Here is a 12019-nt window from a genome sequence, read left to right on the forward strand (position 1 = left end):
AGGGTTCTATTTTGCATATGACATGCCATGAGGCCATAGGCCATTGCAACACATCTATTTTATCACCTTACATATGCTTGAATGCTCACTTTGGCAAAATAACACCATCCTTGATGAAACAAAGACTCTAAGTAGCATTTTTAGGGAGTTTTACCCTATTCTGTTCTAGGGTCATTTTAGGTATTTCAAAATGCGTTTTTTCCATTTTTCAGTGTGAGTCACATAGAAAATTCAATTTTGAGGGGGGTTTCTTCTTTGTGTTTTTCCAGAAAATGCCATCTTGGCCCTCAAAAATCTATTTTTTTCCAAAAAATCATTGCTGCCAGGTTTTTGCCGACTTTAGTGCAAATATACTTGGTACTATTCATCAACTTTTTTTTGAAAAGCATGACGACCGATCTGAAACTTCCGAGGGTCTTGTGGGTGTATTTTAAGATTGTATTTTCAATTTAGGCAATTTAAAAACCTTCCAAAGCCCCGTTTCCTTTCTTTGGGCAGTAGCTTGGAACGATTTTTGACCTCTAGACTTGATTTTCTTGAGGGTATTTTGGACATTTTACAATGCATTTTTTTGGTTTCCGTTCAAAATTCGGGTAGAAAAATTGATTTTAGGGGGGGTTTCTACTTTGAGTTTTTCCAGAAAAGTCCGTTTAGATGCCCATTTTTACTCTCAGTTGCAGCAATAGTGGGTTGACGGCACTCTAGCTGTCACTGCCTTCGTCGGGCCGCCGCGACGTCGATTTTGTTTTTAACCTTTCTCCCTCATCCGGACTCCAAATCAAGTGAGTTTTTTTTTTAATTTGATTAATTTTTCATTGTCTATCCAACGGTGTACTCAGTTACACCCAAATATTTCTAGATAATTACCATTTTACCCTTTTAGCTTTATTGCTCGTTTTGCTTTGTTTTGTCGTTTCTCCTTCGTCCGAAATCCGGATAATGAAATTCTTGAGTCCATCATCACTAGTTTTTCATTGTATTCCTTGTGGTGTGCTCGATAGCACTTGAATCCATTTTTTTGCAAAATGACCATTTGCCCCTAGGTTCCTTTTTGTCCGTTTTTGAAACGACACTTCCGCATTTGTTTTCCTTTGGGTTCCATGACCTCATTGAGGGTCACATTGGTGTCTTAGAGACGCATTGTACCTCTAGAGACCATTGTTTTAACTTTCACTTCCGTATTTTGGATCCGTTATCGGGTCATCTTTTGGTCATCACTAACGCACCGGGTTTACAAAACTTGGGCCGTCACACGCCGGAGGTTGGGAAGAGGGTTTGCAGTGGCGAAAGGGAGATAAGGGTATGAGATTGATGTGTAAATCGATCAAAATGACCCTTGGCTTCTATTTTTAAAAACTGTTTCCGACATGTTCGATCGATCTGGAAGAATCTCAGATCGATCGAACATAGATCGATCTAAGCTTCAAAACGACACGGTATTTTTTGAAAATTTTGAATTTTAAAAATATTTTTAGATTTTTGAAGATAAAAATAAAAATAAAATGTTTTTGAATTTTTTTAGAAAAATAAAATAAAATCAAAATCAAAATCAAAATCAAATTAATATTTTTTTGGAGTTTTTGAAAATAAAAATAAAATAAAAGAATATTTTTGTATTTTTGAGGATAAAATAAAATGAAAATATATATATATATATTTTATAAATAAATTCAAAATTCAAAAAGGGAATTCAAAGTCAAAGTCAACAAAGGGCCACAGATCGATCAATCCAAGATCGATCTGGAAGAGGCTTCGATCGATCCAATAGGTGAAAACCTACAGACAAGTTCGATCGATACATAGAGAGGCTTTTTCATGGGTTCCAAAAAATTTTCTAAGTATGGAATGAAGATCGATTTGAGGGAAATTTTGATCAATCTTGGAACACTCAGATCGATCTAAACTGAAGTTTGCTCGATACACAGAGACCTGATTTATGCAGGGAATTCTCGATTGATGGGACTGAAAGATGATTGGATGCAGAGATAGATGTTCAATCGATCAAACCTCTTTCGAGATCGATCGAACAAGTGCCAAATACCTATTCTCAACATGAAAGTTCATGCATTCTCAATCACAGTTCCTAGCCATGTGTATAAACCTAGAATATATCTAGACGACACAAGAAATGAAAGATAAAATAGAAATGAGGGAGGAATAAGGTTGTAAACCCTACGAATTCACTAGTCTTTAACGTCTCTAGCAAGACGTTGGGCTCTTTTAGCCCGGATCAAATATCTAATTATGCATCCCCTCCTTGATGGGGTGAAAAGTACTTTGAACCCCACCCAACAAATGGTTCTCTAGAGAACTCGTTGGATTTGATTCAAAAGGAATTGACGATCCTTGGTCTATGCAACTCTTGGGCTTCCATGCCCTTGGAACACTTGGTTTTACAACAACTTTCCTTGAATTCTTTTTGGTAGGCCAACCATGGAAATGTTCATTATCAAGTAAAGACTCAACTTCATCAAATTCATTGGCTATGCATGTTTCAACAACACACACTTATTCATGCTTGTCTATTGAATTCGGGGTTGAATTAAAGATGTTCAACTTCACCTTCATGTGGCCAAATGAGATTTTCATTATCCCCGTCCTACAATTGATATTGGCATTTGCGGTTGCCAAGAAGGGAAGGCCAAGGTTAACGGGGACTTGGCTCTTGGAATTCGGAACTGGTTCCGTGTCAATGACAACGAAATCAACGAGGAAGAACTTATCAATCTTAATCAAAACATCCTCTATAATACCCTGGGGCTTTTTGATGGATCGGTCGGCAAGTTGTAAAACTACCGATATCGGTTTCAAGTCTCCTAAGCCCAATTTAACATATACTGAATATAGAAGAAGGTTAACACTTGTTCCTAAATCTAAGAGAACCTGATTGATGATATGGTCACCAATGATGCAAGAAGTAGTACGTGAACTGGGGTCCTTAAACTTTGGGAGAGTGTTGTGTTGCAAAATGGAGCTCACTTGCTCAGTCAAGACCATTTTTTTTAGTGCTTGGCTCTTATTCTTCCTCTTTTGGGTGCAAAGATCTTTCAGAAATTTAGCATAAGTTAGAATTTGTTTGATTGTATCCAAAAGCGGAAGATTAATCTTCACTCGCCTAAACACTTCAATGATTTCATTGATCTTTGTCTTTTGCTTTTCAAGCGAAATGGATCCTTTCAAAGCATCTGGAAATGGAGCTTTAGGTTCAAAAGCATTTTCAAAATTTTTCTTTGAAGAATCTTCAACACTAGAATTCTTAGAATTATTTTTCAAATCATTGTTCAATTCATCTTTCAATTCATTTTTGATAACTTTCTCAACAAGATGATCATGCACATGCAATGAAAGAGGAATAAAATATGAAACGGGACGGGTGTCAACTTTTGGTTGCACCGGTTCACTCTCTTCATTGAACATACTCACTTGGTTGTCAATAACCTTCCCACTTCTCAAGGTTGTCACCGCATTGACATGCTCAATTGTGTGACCTTTCGATGAGATATAAGTCTCCACAACACATTGTTGCTTTGGTGGGGCATTTAAAGGCATCTTCCCTTTCTCTCTAACATTTAAAGTACTAGTTATTTGCCCGACTTGGGTTTCTAGCTTAGTAATGGATTGAGAATGAGAATGAAGCAATTGAGTGTTCGTCTCTAAAGTGCCTAGAGCGATCAACACTTTCTCCTCAAAAGTGGGATTCTTTGAGTTTCCTTGAGAATACGATGATTGGTTAGGGAAATGAGAATTTGAAAATTGATTTCCATGTGATGATTGAAAAGAAGATCTATAACCTTGGGAACCTTGGCTTTACATTGGAGGTGCAACATACTTTCCTTGAAAACCACCTTGGGGAGGGTTTAAGCCTTCCCCTTGGCTTTTCCAAGAGAAGTTTGGATGGTTCCCCCACCCTGGATTATAGTGTGAGCTATAGGGATTATTCCCTTAGTTAGCAAAGACAGCATTAGTTGGAAGTAGAATGCAAGACACTTGAACAAGTCATGCAAGATTCATTAGATGCATGATGATGAACATGATTAGGGGAGGAAGATACTTGATTCGATGAATTTTGGTCTTGAGATAAATATTTCATCTCGGTGGCTATGTCATTGGAATTGTGAACTTAATATAAGCCAACATTCTTCCTTCCACCTAGGTTTCTACCATTTTTAGAGGACAAAGATCTATGCATTAAATTCTCACACATGCTTTCATACAATTACCACAAATCATTTTCATGCTTGTCAAGATAAAAACCACCCATAGATGCATCAACCATACCCTTGTGATTATCCGGTAAACTTTCAAAGAAATATTGAACTGGTTGCCACTTAGGTATGTCATGATGTGGGCACTTCCTAAGCAAGTCCTTAAACCTTTCCCATGCTTCATAAAACATTTCCCCATCCCCTTGAGAAAATTCACGAATGGAAGTTCTCATGGCATTGGTCTTTGAAACCGGATAGTACTTTTTCAAGAACTCTTGTTGCATTTCTGCCTAAGAAGTTATCGAAAAAGGTCTAAGATTGTTGAACCAATATTTTGCCTTATCCTTAAGGGTAAAAGGAAAAAGTTTAAGTTTTAACACTTCTTCTGGCATATCCGTGTATTTCACGGTGGAACACACTTCAAGAAACTCATCCAAATGCTTATAGGGTTCTTCACTTGGAAGTCCACGATAGTTGGGAAGCATTTGAATAGTTTGTGGCCTAATCTCATAGTGATGTACTCTAAATGGGGGAAATTAAATGCATGTAGGTGCATTGTATTCATTAAGCACATAATGGTCTCTTAAAGCAATGGGAGGATTCACAACCGGTGGTACTACTTGAACACCGTGGTTGCCTTGCATAATAGGAGGTTATGGAGCAAAAATTCGCCGAGACATTCCCAATGGAATTTGGCCTTGTTATTGTGGTGGAATGAATGGTCTTGGTATGCCTAATGCAACTTGAATATTTTCATGATGCACATTAGGGTGGAGGATGGCTTGTTGCTCTATATGACCAAGGTCCTCCACATAGTCGTCATTCAATTCCTCCATTGGTGAAATGGAGTGATGCGAACTACCTCTTCCCCTAGGATTACGAACAACCAATTCAAGATGCAAATTAGGAGGGACAATAGTAGGATTCAATGACCTACGACCTTGCATGCACTAGCAAAACAAATAACAAGCAAATAACAATCACTTTGCCCCCACAACAAATCAATCAACAACATTCTCCACATACATTAGTCCCATACTCCCATGCTTAAACAATATACAAAGAAAATTAAATTGTCTCCACGCAGGCTCATGATTTATCTAAGAATTTAAAAACTTGCCACCATACCGGCCGAAAATTTAACTAGAGATTGAGTTAGAAAGATCTCACAAAGGGTCCTTAAGCAACTTTAATTCATTTTCAATTTTCAAGCCTTGCTATGCTTTGCAAATTTTAGATTGTAGCCCTTTATGCTTTTGCTTCGCTTCACTTGGCTTCCTTGCTTCCTTTGCTCTTTAATTCCCTTTACTTGACTCTCTCTTAGCTCAATGCACCTAGCCAATCAAGAATAAGCACAATAAGTAACAAAAATAAAGGAAAGTAAAGACACGATCAAAAGAGTACTAATTCCTATTTGTTCCCAAAACACGGCGTTGCCAATTCAATACTCGGCAACTGCGCCAAAAACTTGGTGGCTGTAGGGAGGGCCAACGTTTAAGAATGCACTAAAAATGTGAGTGTGCAATGTGGCCAAGTTTTAAATTTATAAAAGCCACTACTACCATTAACTAAAAATGTAGCTAAGGTGAGTAGTGATCGTCCCAAGGGATTGTGGGCGTGTTTGCAATGGAAATAAAATATAGAGTTAGTAGGTCAAGCGATCAAAAGATGATTTGTTTGGTTGATTAAATTAAACTACAATGCAATTGAAATTAAAGCAAGTAAAAGGTAACAATTTAGAAAGTAGGGAAAAAGATATAAAAGAGAGGACTTAGGGTATTAGAGCTCACCACTAAGCTAAACTTCACTAGACACTAGCAATTGCATATCAATGGGGAAATTGAATTGTAACTTGTGTGTGTGTCTGACATTAATTGAAACTAGGCATGGATGGAAAATAAGTACAGATTGTCTAGCCAATTCAAATGGAAAACACAACTTATCAAATGAGACCAAAATCCATTCAATGAAACCACAATTTATGCACACACAGCTATCTTGAAGCATACACCCGTTGCATTCATAAGTATGGAACACCAAGGAACAAGAATAGATTGTCCACCTATATATGAATCTAAAACAACTACACTACATCTACACTAAAGACATAGAAATTAAACTAAGTAAGCTAAAGGTGTGGCACAATCCATCAAATAAATTACAAAAGTGTTCAATTAAGCACTATGTTTTGATCATCACTAGATTAACTTCATCCATACATATAGACATGCATAAATTCCATTAAATCTAGAGAAAAACACATAAATTATCCATTCTAGCATACATAGTCATATGATTAGAAATAGACAATCAATTGAAAGCATTAATCCATACACATCAAGTAGAAACCACAAGATATATATATAAATCCAAGATCAAAACATTTGTTATAAGTAAATCCCCAAAAATATACAAAACACTAGGTCTAAGAAGCAACCTTAGGGGTTACTCTAGCCCCAAGTAGATGTCTAGGTACTCATTGAAGTAGTCCTCCAACCCTCAAGGGCTATCTCCATGGTAGGAATGACCACCTTCTTAATGGAAACCTTAGAAGAATGGAAGAACTCCCAAAGATGTGTAAAAGCTCTCTAGTCTTTAGCCTCCTCTCCAAGATATGAGATATGATATGTTTAATGAAGATATGAAGATATGAATGGCTCAAAATCCTTGTATAGGAGGTTCAAATGTCACACCCAATGGTCTGGATTCGTGCACTAGGATCCTTACAATGATTCTACCATGAGCCAACTTTTAATGAGTTGGACTTTGTTTTAATTCAGACTTGAAGAGGTTCGATCAATCAAACATTGGTGAGATCCATCGAATGCTGCAGAGATCGATCATCCTTGGTGGCAACATTTTGAATAAATACAAATCTCTGAGATATTTTGGGAGAAAGACAAGAGTGGTAGGTAGGGTGGTAGGTGTGGATAAGATCGAATAATTTCGATCGATCTGAGAAAGGTTGGATCGATCGAAGATGGTGAGATCTTTTGGATAAGGACAATTACTTGGATCCATCTTGATGTGGCCAGATCGATCTTACTCTGATCGATCGAAGTAATGTTGAGATCTATCAAACTTGCTGTTCTTCCTCCACTTTGCTCCTTTCTTCCATTCAGCATAAGATTACTTCTTTTAAGCTCTTATTTGGCTGAATTAACTTATTTTTGGGATAAGCACCTAAAAAGGGCAATAACACGAAATTAGTCTAAGACGGAAAAATAAGATAGATAAAGGTACTAAAATACCTAAGCTTAAAGGGTTTAATTACGCACTTTTTAACGCTCATCGCACACCCAAACTTAAATATTGCTAGTCCCTAGCAATGAACTACGAAGTAAAGGAATGAAATGAACGACTATACAACTATGAACTAGAAAGCAATAAATGGATAACACCACTTTCGTAGGGAACACGATTGCATTTAGCATATGCAACAAGCCTTTTGAAACCCCTTGGTTACTTACGCCTAGTGCACGAGTGAAGTCTCGTGAGGGTTTCCAAAAATGATACCCACAACCATTAAGCTCATTCTCATAAAAAGGCGCCAATATTGTAGAAACGCATTGAGAGAAAACTACCTCAAGTATGCAATTTTTCAACCCTTAACAAGCAATCTCCCAAAATTTCAACATCATGCAAGCAAGTATGGTCCTCCACACATCAAGAAAATGATCATGCAAATCAAAATAACTCTAGAATTCTTTTTAAGTGGATAGGCATCAAATATGTTGCTATCTAAGCCAACTAGAGAAATGATTACATCCTTATCCTCAAATAGCACACAAATCTAGTACCGATCATCAAGATAAAGAGTGGACCTTTTATTAAAGCTTATTCAACTAGGTGCGCTTATTCTTTTAACTCGATTTTTTTTTTTTTTTTAACTATACTAAAGCATCAAAGATGAAAGCATGGTGCAATGTGTTGATCTATTAAGCTTTCTAGCGATCCATGAGGTCAAGTGTTAGGTTAATGACTCCCAAACCGGACGGATTTAGGGCATTAGGTGTTCAAATACTCCTAAGGACTTACAAGCTCAAATCAACTAGGCTACAAATCAAAACAACCTCCATCTAATCATTTTCCCTTTCTCACCTTTTGGGAAAAGTCCTCACTTTTTTATTACTTTTGCAACTTTTTTTTTTTTTTTTTTTTCAAGTAGCATTCAATTATTAACCTAGAGTTTGGGCCGTCCACCTTTCGACGTGAGAAATTCAATGCTTGATGAGGCTAGAATCCAGACTACTCAATGAAAAGGGTTTGTTATCCACCTTTATCAAAATGAAAGCTTTCAATGCACTACTAGCTCAATTGGGATATAGCCAATTGAATAATCAACAAAGCATGCACCCACAAATGAATGCTAGTGTGCGCCTGTGCTAGTGTAGAATCCTAGAGTGAATCTTAAAACAATCACAAAATCAGGATGATGTGGACCACAAGTGTAAGCAAGATATCAATCTTTCGCAAAATTTACTCCTAAATGGCATCCATAAGGCATACAAGGAGTATAGGACTCTCAAGTCAAGCAATTTTTAAATTTTAAGCAATATAGTCCTCAAAAGATTAAAATCACAGCTAGTTATGGACCAATCATAGAAAATCCCTTAAATACACAAGTCATGCTTAAAATTTTGAATTGAAAGCAAACACTGCAATTAACACTCATTACCCCAAAACTTAAATGGCATAGTGTCCTCAATGTGCAAAGAGAACAAAAGGAAAGAGTATACTAGTGCAACTAAGGCAAAGAATGGCCAGAACACAAATGCCCAAAGTGGGTGGTATAAACCTCCCCAAACTTGGAATTGACTGCGGTCCTGAAAAGATAGCACTTGGATAAAACTCATCAGATAAAAAAGTGTAATACCCCTAATTTTAAAAGGATAATTCTGGTATTTATTTAATTATTTAATTCTATTTATTTTATTATTTAATTGCATTTTTATTTGCTTTAATTGGTTATTTGTTTGTGTGTTTATTTAAATGTTGTTTAAATTGGATTTTGTTTGATTAATTATTTTATTTAAATTGGTTGATTATTTTAGTTAATTATTATTTGTGTATTTATTTTTAATTTCATGGTTTATTTTAATTGGATTAATTTAAATGTTTTATTTATTAAATTAAGTTACAATTTTAACTGTAGAATGGAATTCACGTGTGTAGCCATCACTGTTTTAAAACGTAGGTTTTGTTATGGGCCGCCAAGGATTAGGAATAGGGCTCTGTCTCTACACATACAGGGAATAGGGTTTAGTTAAGCCTCTATAAATATAGAACAGTACATCAACTTAGGGTTTTGAGAATACACAACCCATATTCACGTACCAAAGATACAGAAATAACAGAGACTTGTGAGAGAACTGAGCGAGAGAAAACAGAACAAGGCTTGGGAGGAGAATAGAGAGGACCAAGGGAGAGTTATGGTGGATTAAACCAAAACCATAGGAGGCTTGAAGTGGTCAGTGTTTGCCAGAAATTAGGAAGACGGCGACAAAGTTTTGAGACCAAAACTACAGGCAAGTTCTTTACTTTCTCCTTCCCTTTGGCTCGTGTTCTGTGCACCTAGGTAATCTCTAGGGTTAAATAAATCATAAACTGGAACTTACATGTTTATTGTATGATTTATTGATGCTCTATTTGTGTTGTAATCAAATCTGTTACAAATTCATACCTGATTGTTTCAAGTTTTGTTTTTTTAAAGCATGCTAATCCGGTTGTAATTTTAGTTATTTTTACTTGCTTGCAACCACTGTAAATAAGTCATGGGGATGATTTTTGGCTTACATAAGGTTCGTAGATTAGTTTTAAAAACCAAACAAAAAGGTTGCAACTAGCCGGAGTGGGAGCAAAGGTCAGAAACGAAGCTGGAATAGAAAGAAGGCTCACAGGGGGGAAGAGAGCCGGCTCTGGAATGTTAGAGCTGGCTCCCACCTATTTAGAGCCGGCTCCAAGGTTGTATGGAGCCAGCTCAATGTTGGTTTGAGCTTGCTCTATTTTTTTTTAGAGCAGGCTCTTTCCATTTTGATGCGTACTATAAGTTTTCAGCTACTGTTTGGGCACTTGGGGTTTCTGAACAGTTTTAAAACTTTAATGGGGTTTTCAATAATTAATTTAGGATGTAATTAAGGTCTCGTATTGCATAAAATACCCTCTTTGTATTAATGAAATTAACAGTGCGCTATTTAACAACTTGTGCGCGGTTAACTGCTGGAAGGAAGTTAAATTGTCTAATTTTAATTTGACAATTTAGGGTGCTATAATATGATTCTAAATTAAATTTTAGATGTATGAGGGAGTCTTTTAATTAAAAAATTGGACTTGTAGCATAGTTTATGGCTCGGTGCTAAAACAATAAAACAGTATGCAAAGATGCAACCTAAAATGTTATTGATGGATAAAAGGAACTGAATTTCTAGAATTAATCTTAGCAATTTCTTGGACAATATTATGATTTTAAAACTTATTTATATGCATGATAGAGTTGTTGATTTATTAAAACTAATCTATTCATGCTCTGGATGTTAGTCGTTGAACTGTTAAACAATACATGGTTTAACTCTTGGATTTAAATTGTTGAACCTTTAAAATGTCTTTTTGCAATGATTTGGATATTGGTTTGGATTGTAAATTACTAACTTAATATTTATGTATCGTAATTTACATGGATATGGAGGATTGTATGAACCGGTATGGGACGGTGACATACTATGGATGGTTTAGCTCAAAATGCTTAAACCTAACCTATCGGATTAAAGGAATGGATTGGAAGATATTGAATCCTAACTGTGACTAAGTCAGATCAACTGTGACTAAGTTAAATGGCTTCCTGGATTAATGGATGGAGGTTAAGTCATATCAACTGAATAAGTTAAGTGACTAACTAGTATGTTTTGTATGTCTCCTCAATAAATAATTGAATGACATATTATGGTTTTGGACGGATTTTAGATATATGATTATGGTACCACGATATGAGCTTGAGTCTCAGAGTCGTTGGTTAGGGTGCGTATATGCAGTGGATGCGTAGCTGGATATAGTAGGTAAGTGTACCCTGTTAGGTCTAAGTACTCATGCCCACCCTTGGGTGCGTTTTCGCATGTTGCGTTCTATTCAGGTTGAGACCCCTACTGTAGTCTAGTGAATGTCCCTTAGTGTGGATATATATATATATATATATATATATATATATATATATATATATGTATGGACTAAATAGATATTGTGAGGTATCTACGGTGTATCTGTGTATCGGGTCACTATATGGATTGCAGTTAGTTTAAAACTTGCTGGTGGGTCTAACCCACTCTTCTATTATTCTTTTCAGGTACAGGATGGTTCCAGCCTTAGAGCTTGATCGTGCTGTTCGAGGATAATTTCCATTCGTCAGATTACATAGGACTTCCCACGATGTTTTCGATTTTATTTACTTTCAGTTCAGTCAGGATTTTATTTAGGGGTCTACTAGATGGATTCCCTAGTTATAATCATGGAGGTTTTGGATATTGGATTTTATTAAGTTTTATCGATTGAGGATTCTGTACTAGTATTCATTTCAGCTTTTAATATTTATTCTTATTTCGTTTTGTCATCTGTGTTCATTATAAAATACTTTAATTGTTTGATATTCCCTCGGGTTTGGTCCTGGGCCTAATCAACCTGCGTCTCGGATCCGAGGGGTATCACACAAAGGGATAATAATAGTGCACAGTGGAGATGCAAGTGTAAATGGGATAGTAAATGAAGTAAAGAGAGAGGAATAAGGGTGGTCCTGAAAAAAAAAAATTGGGCAGCACTCTTTCTCA

At 36.3% G+C, this 12019-nt stretch overlaps 1 pseudogene; it reads left to right on the top strand.

Moving 5' to 3' along the window:
• The first annotated feature begins 4334 nt into the window (after positions 1 to 4334).
• LOC132282940 (small nucleolar RNA R71) lies at positions 4335 to 4432 on the top strand (annotated as a pseudogene).
• Positions 4433 to 12019: the final 7587 nt, after the last annotated feature.

Source organism: Cornus florida, unplaced genomic scaffold, assembly GCF_030987335.1.
Source record: "Cornus florida cultivar Cherokee Brave unplaced genomic scaffold, ASM3098733v1 CherokeeBrave_3.0.0_Hap2_Chr01, whole genome shotgun sequence".
Classification (NCBI taxonomy): Eukaryota; Viridiplantae; Streptophyta; class Magnoliopsida; order Cornales; family Cornaceae; genus Cornus; species Cornus florida.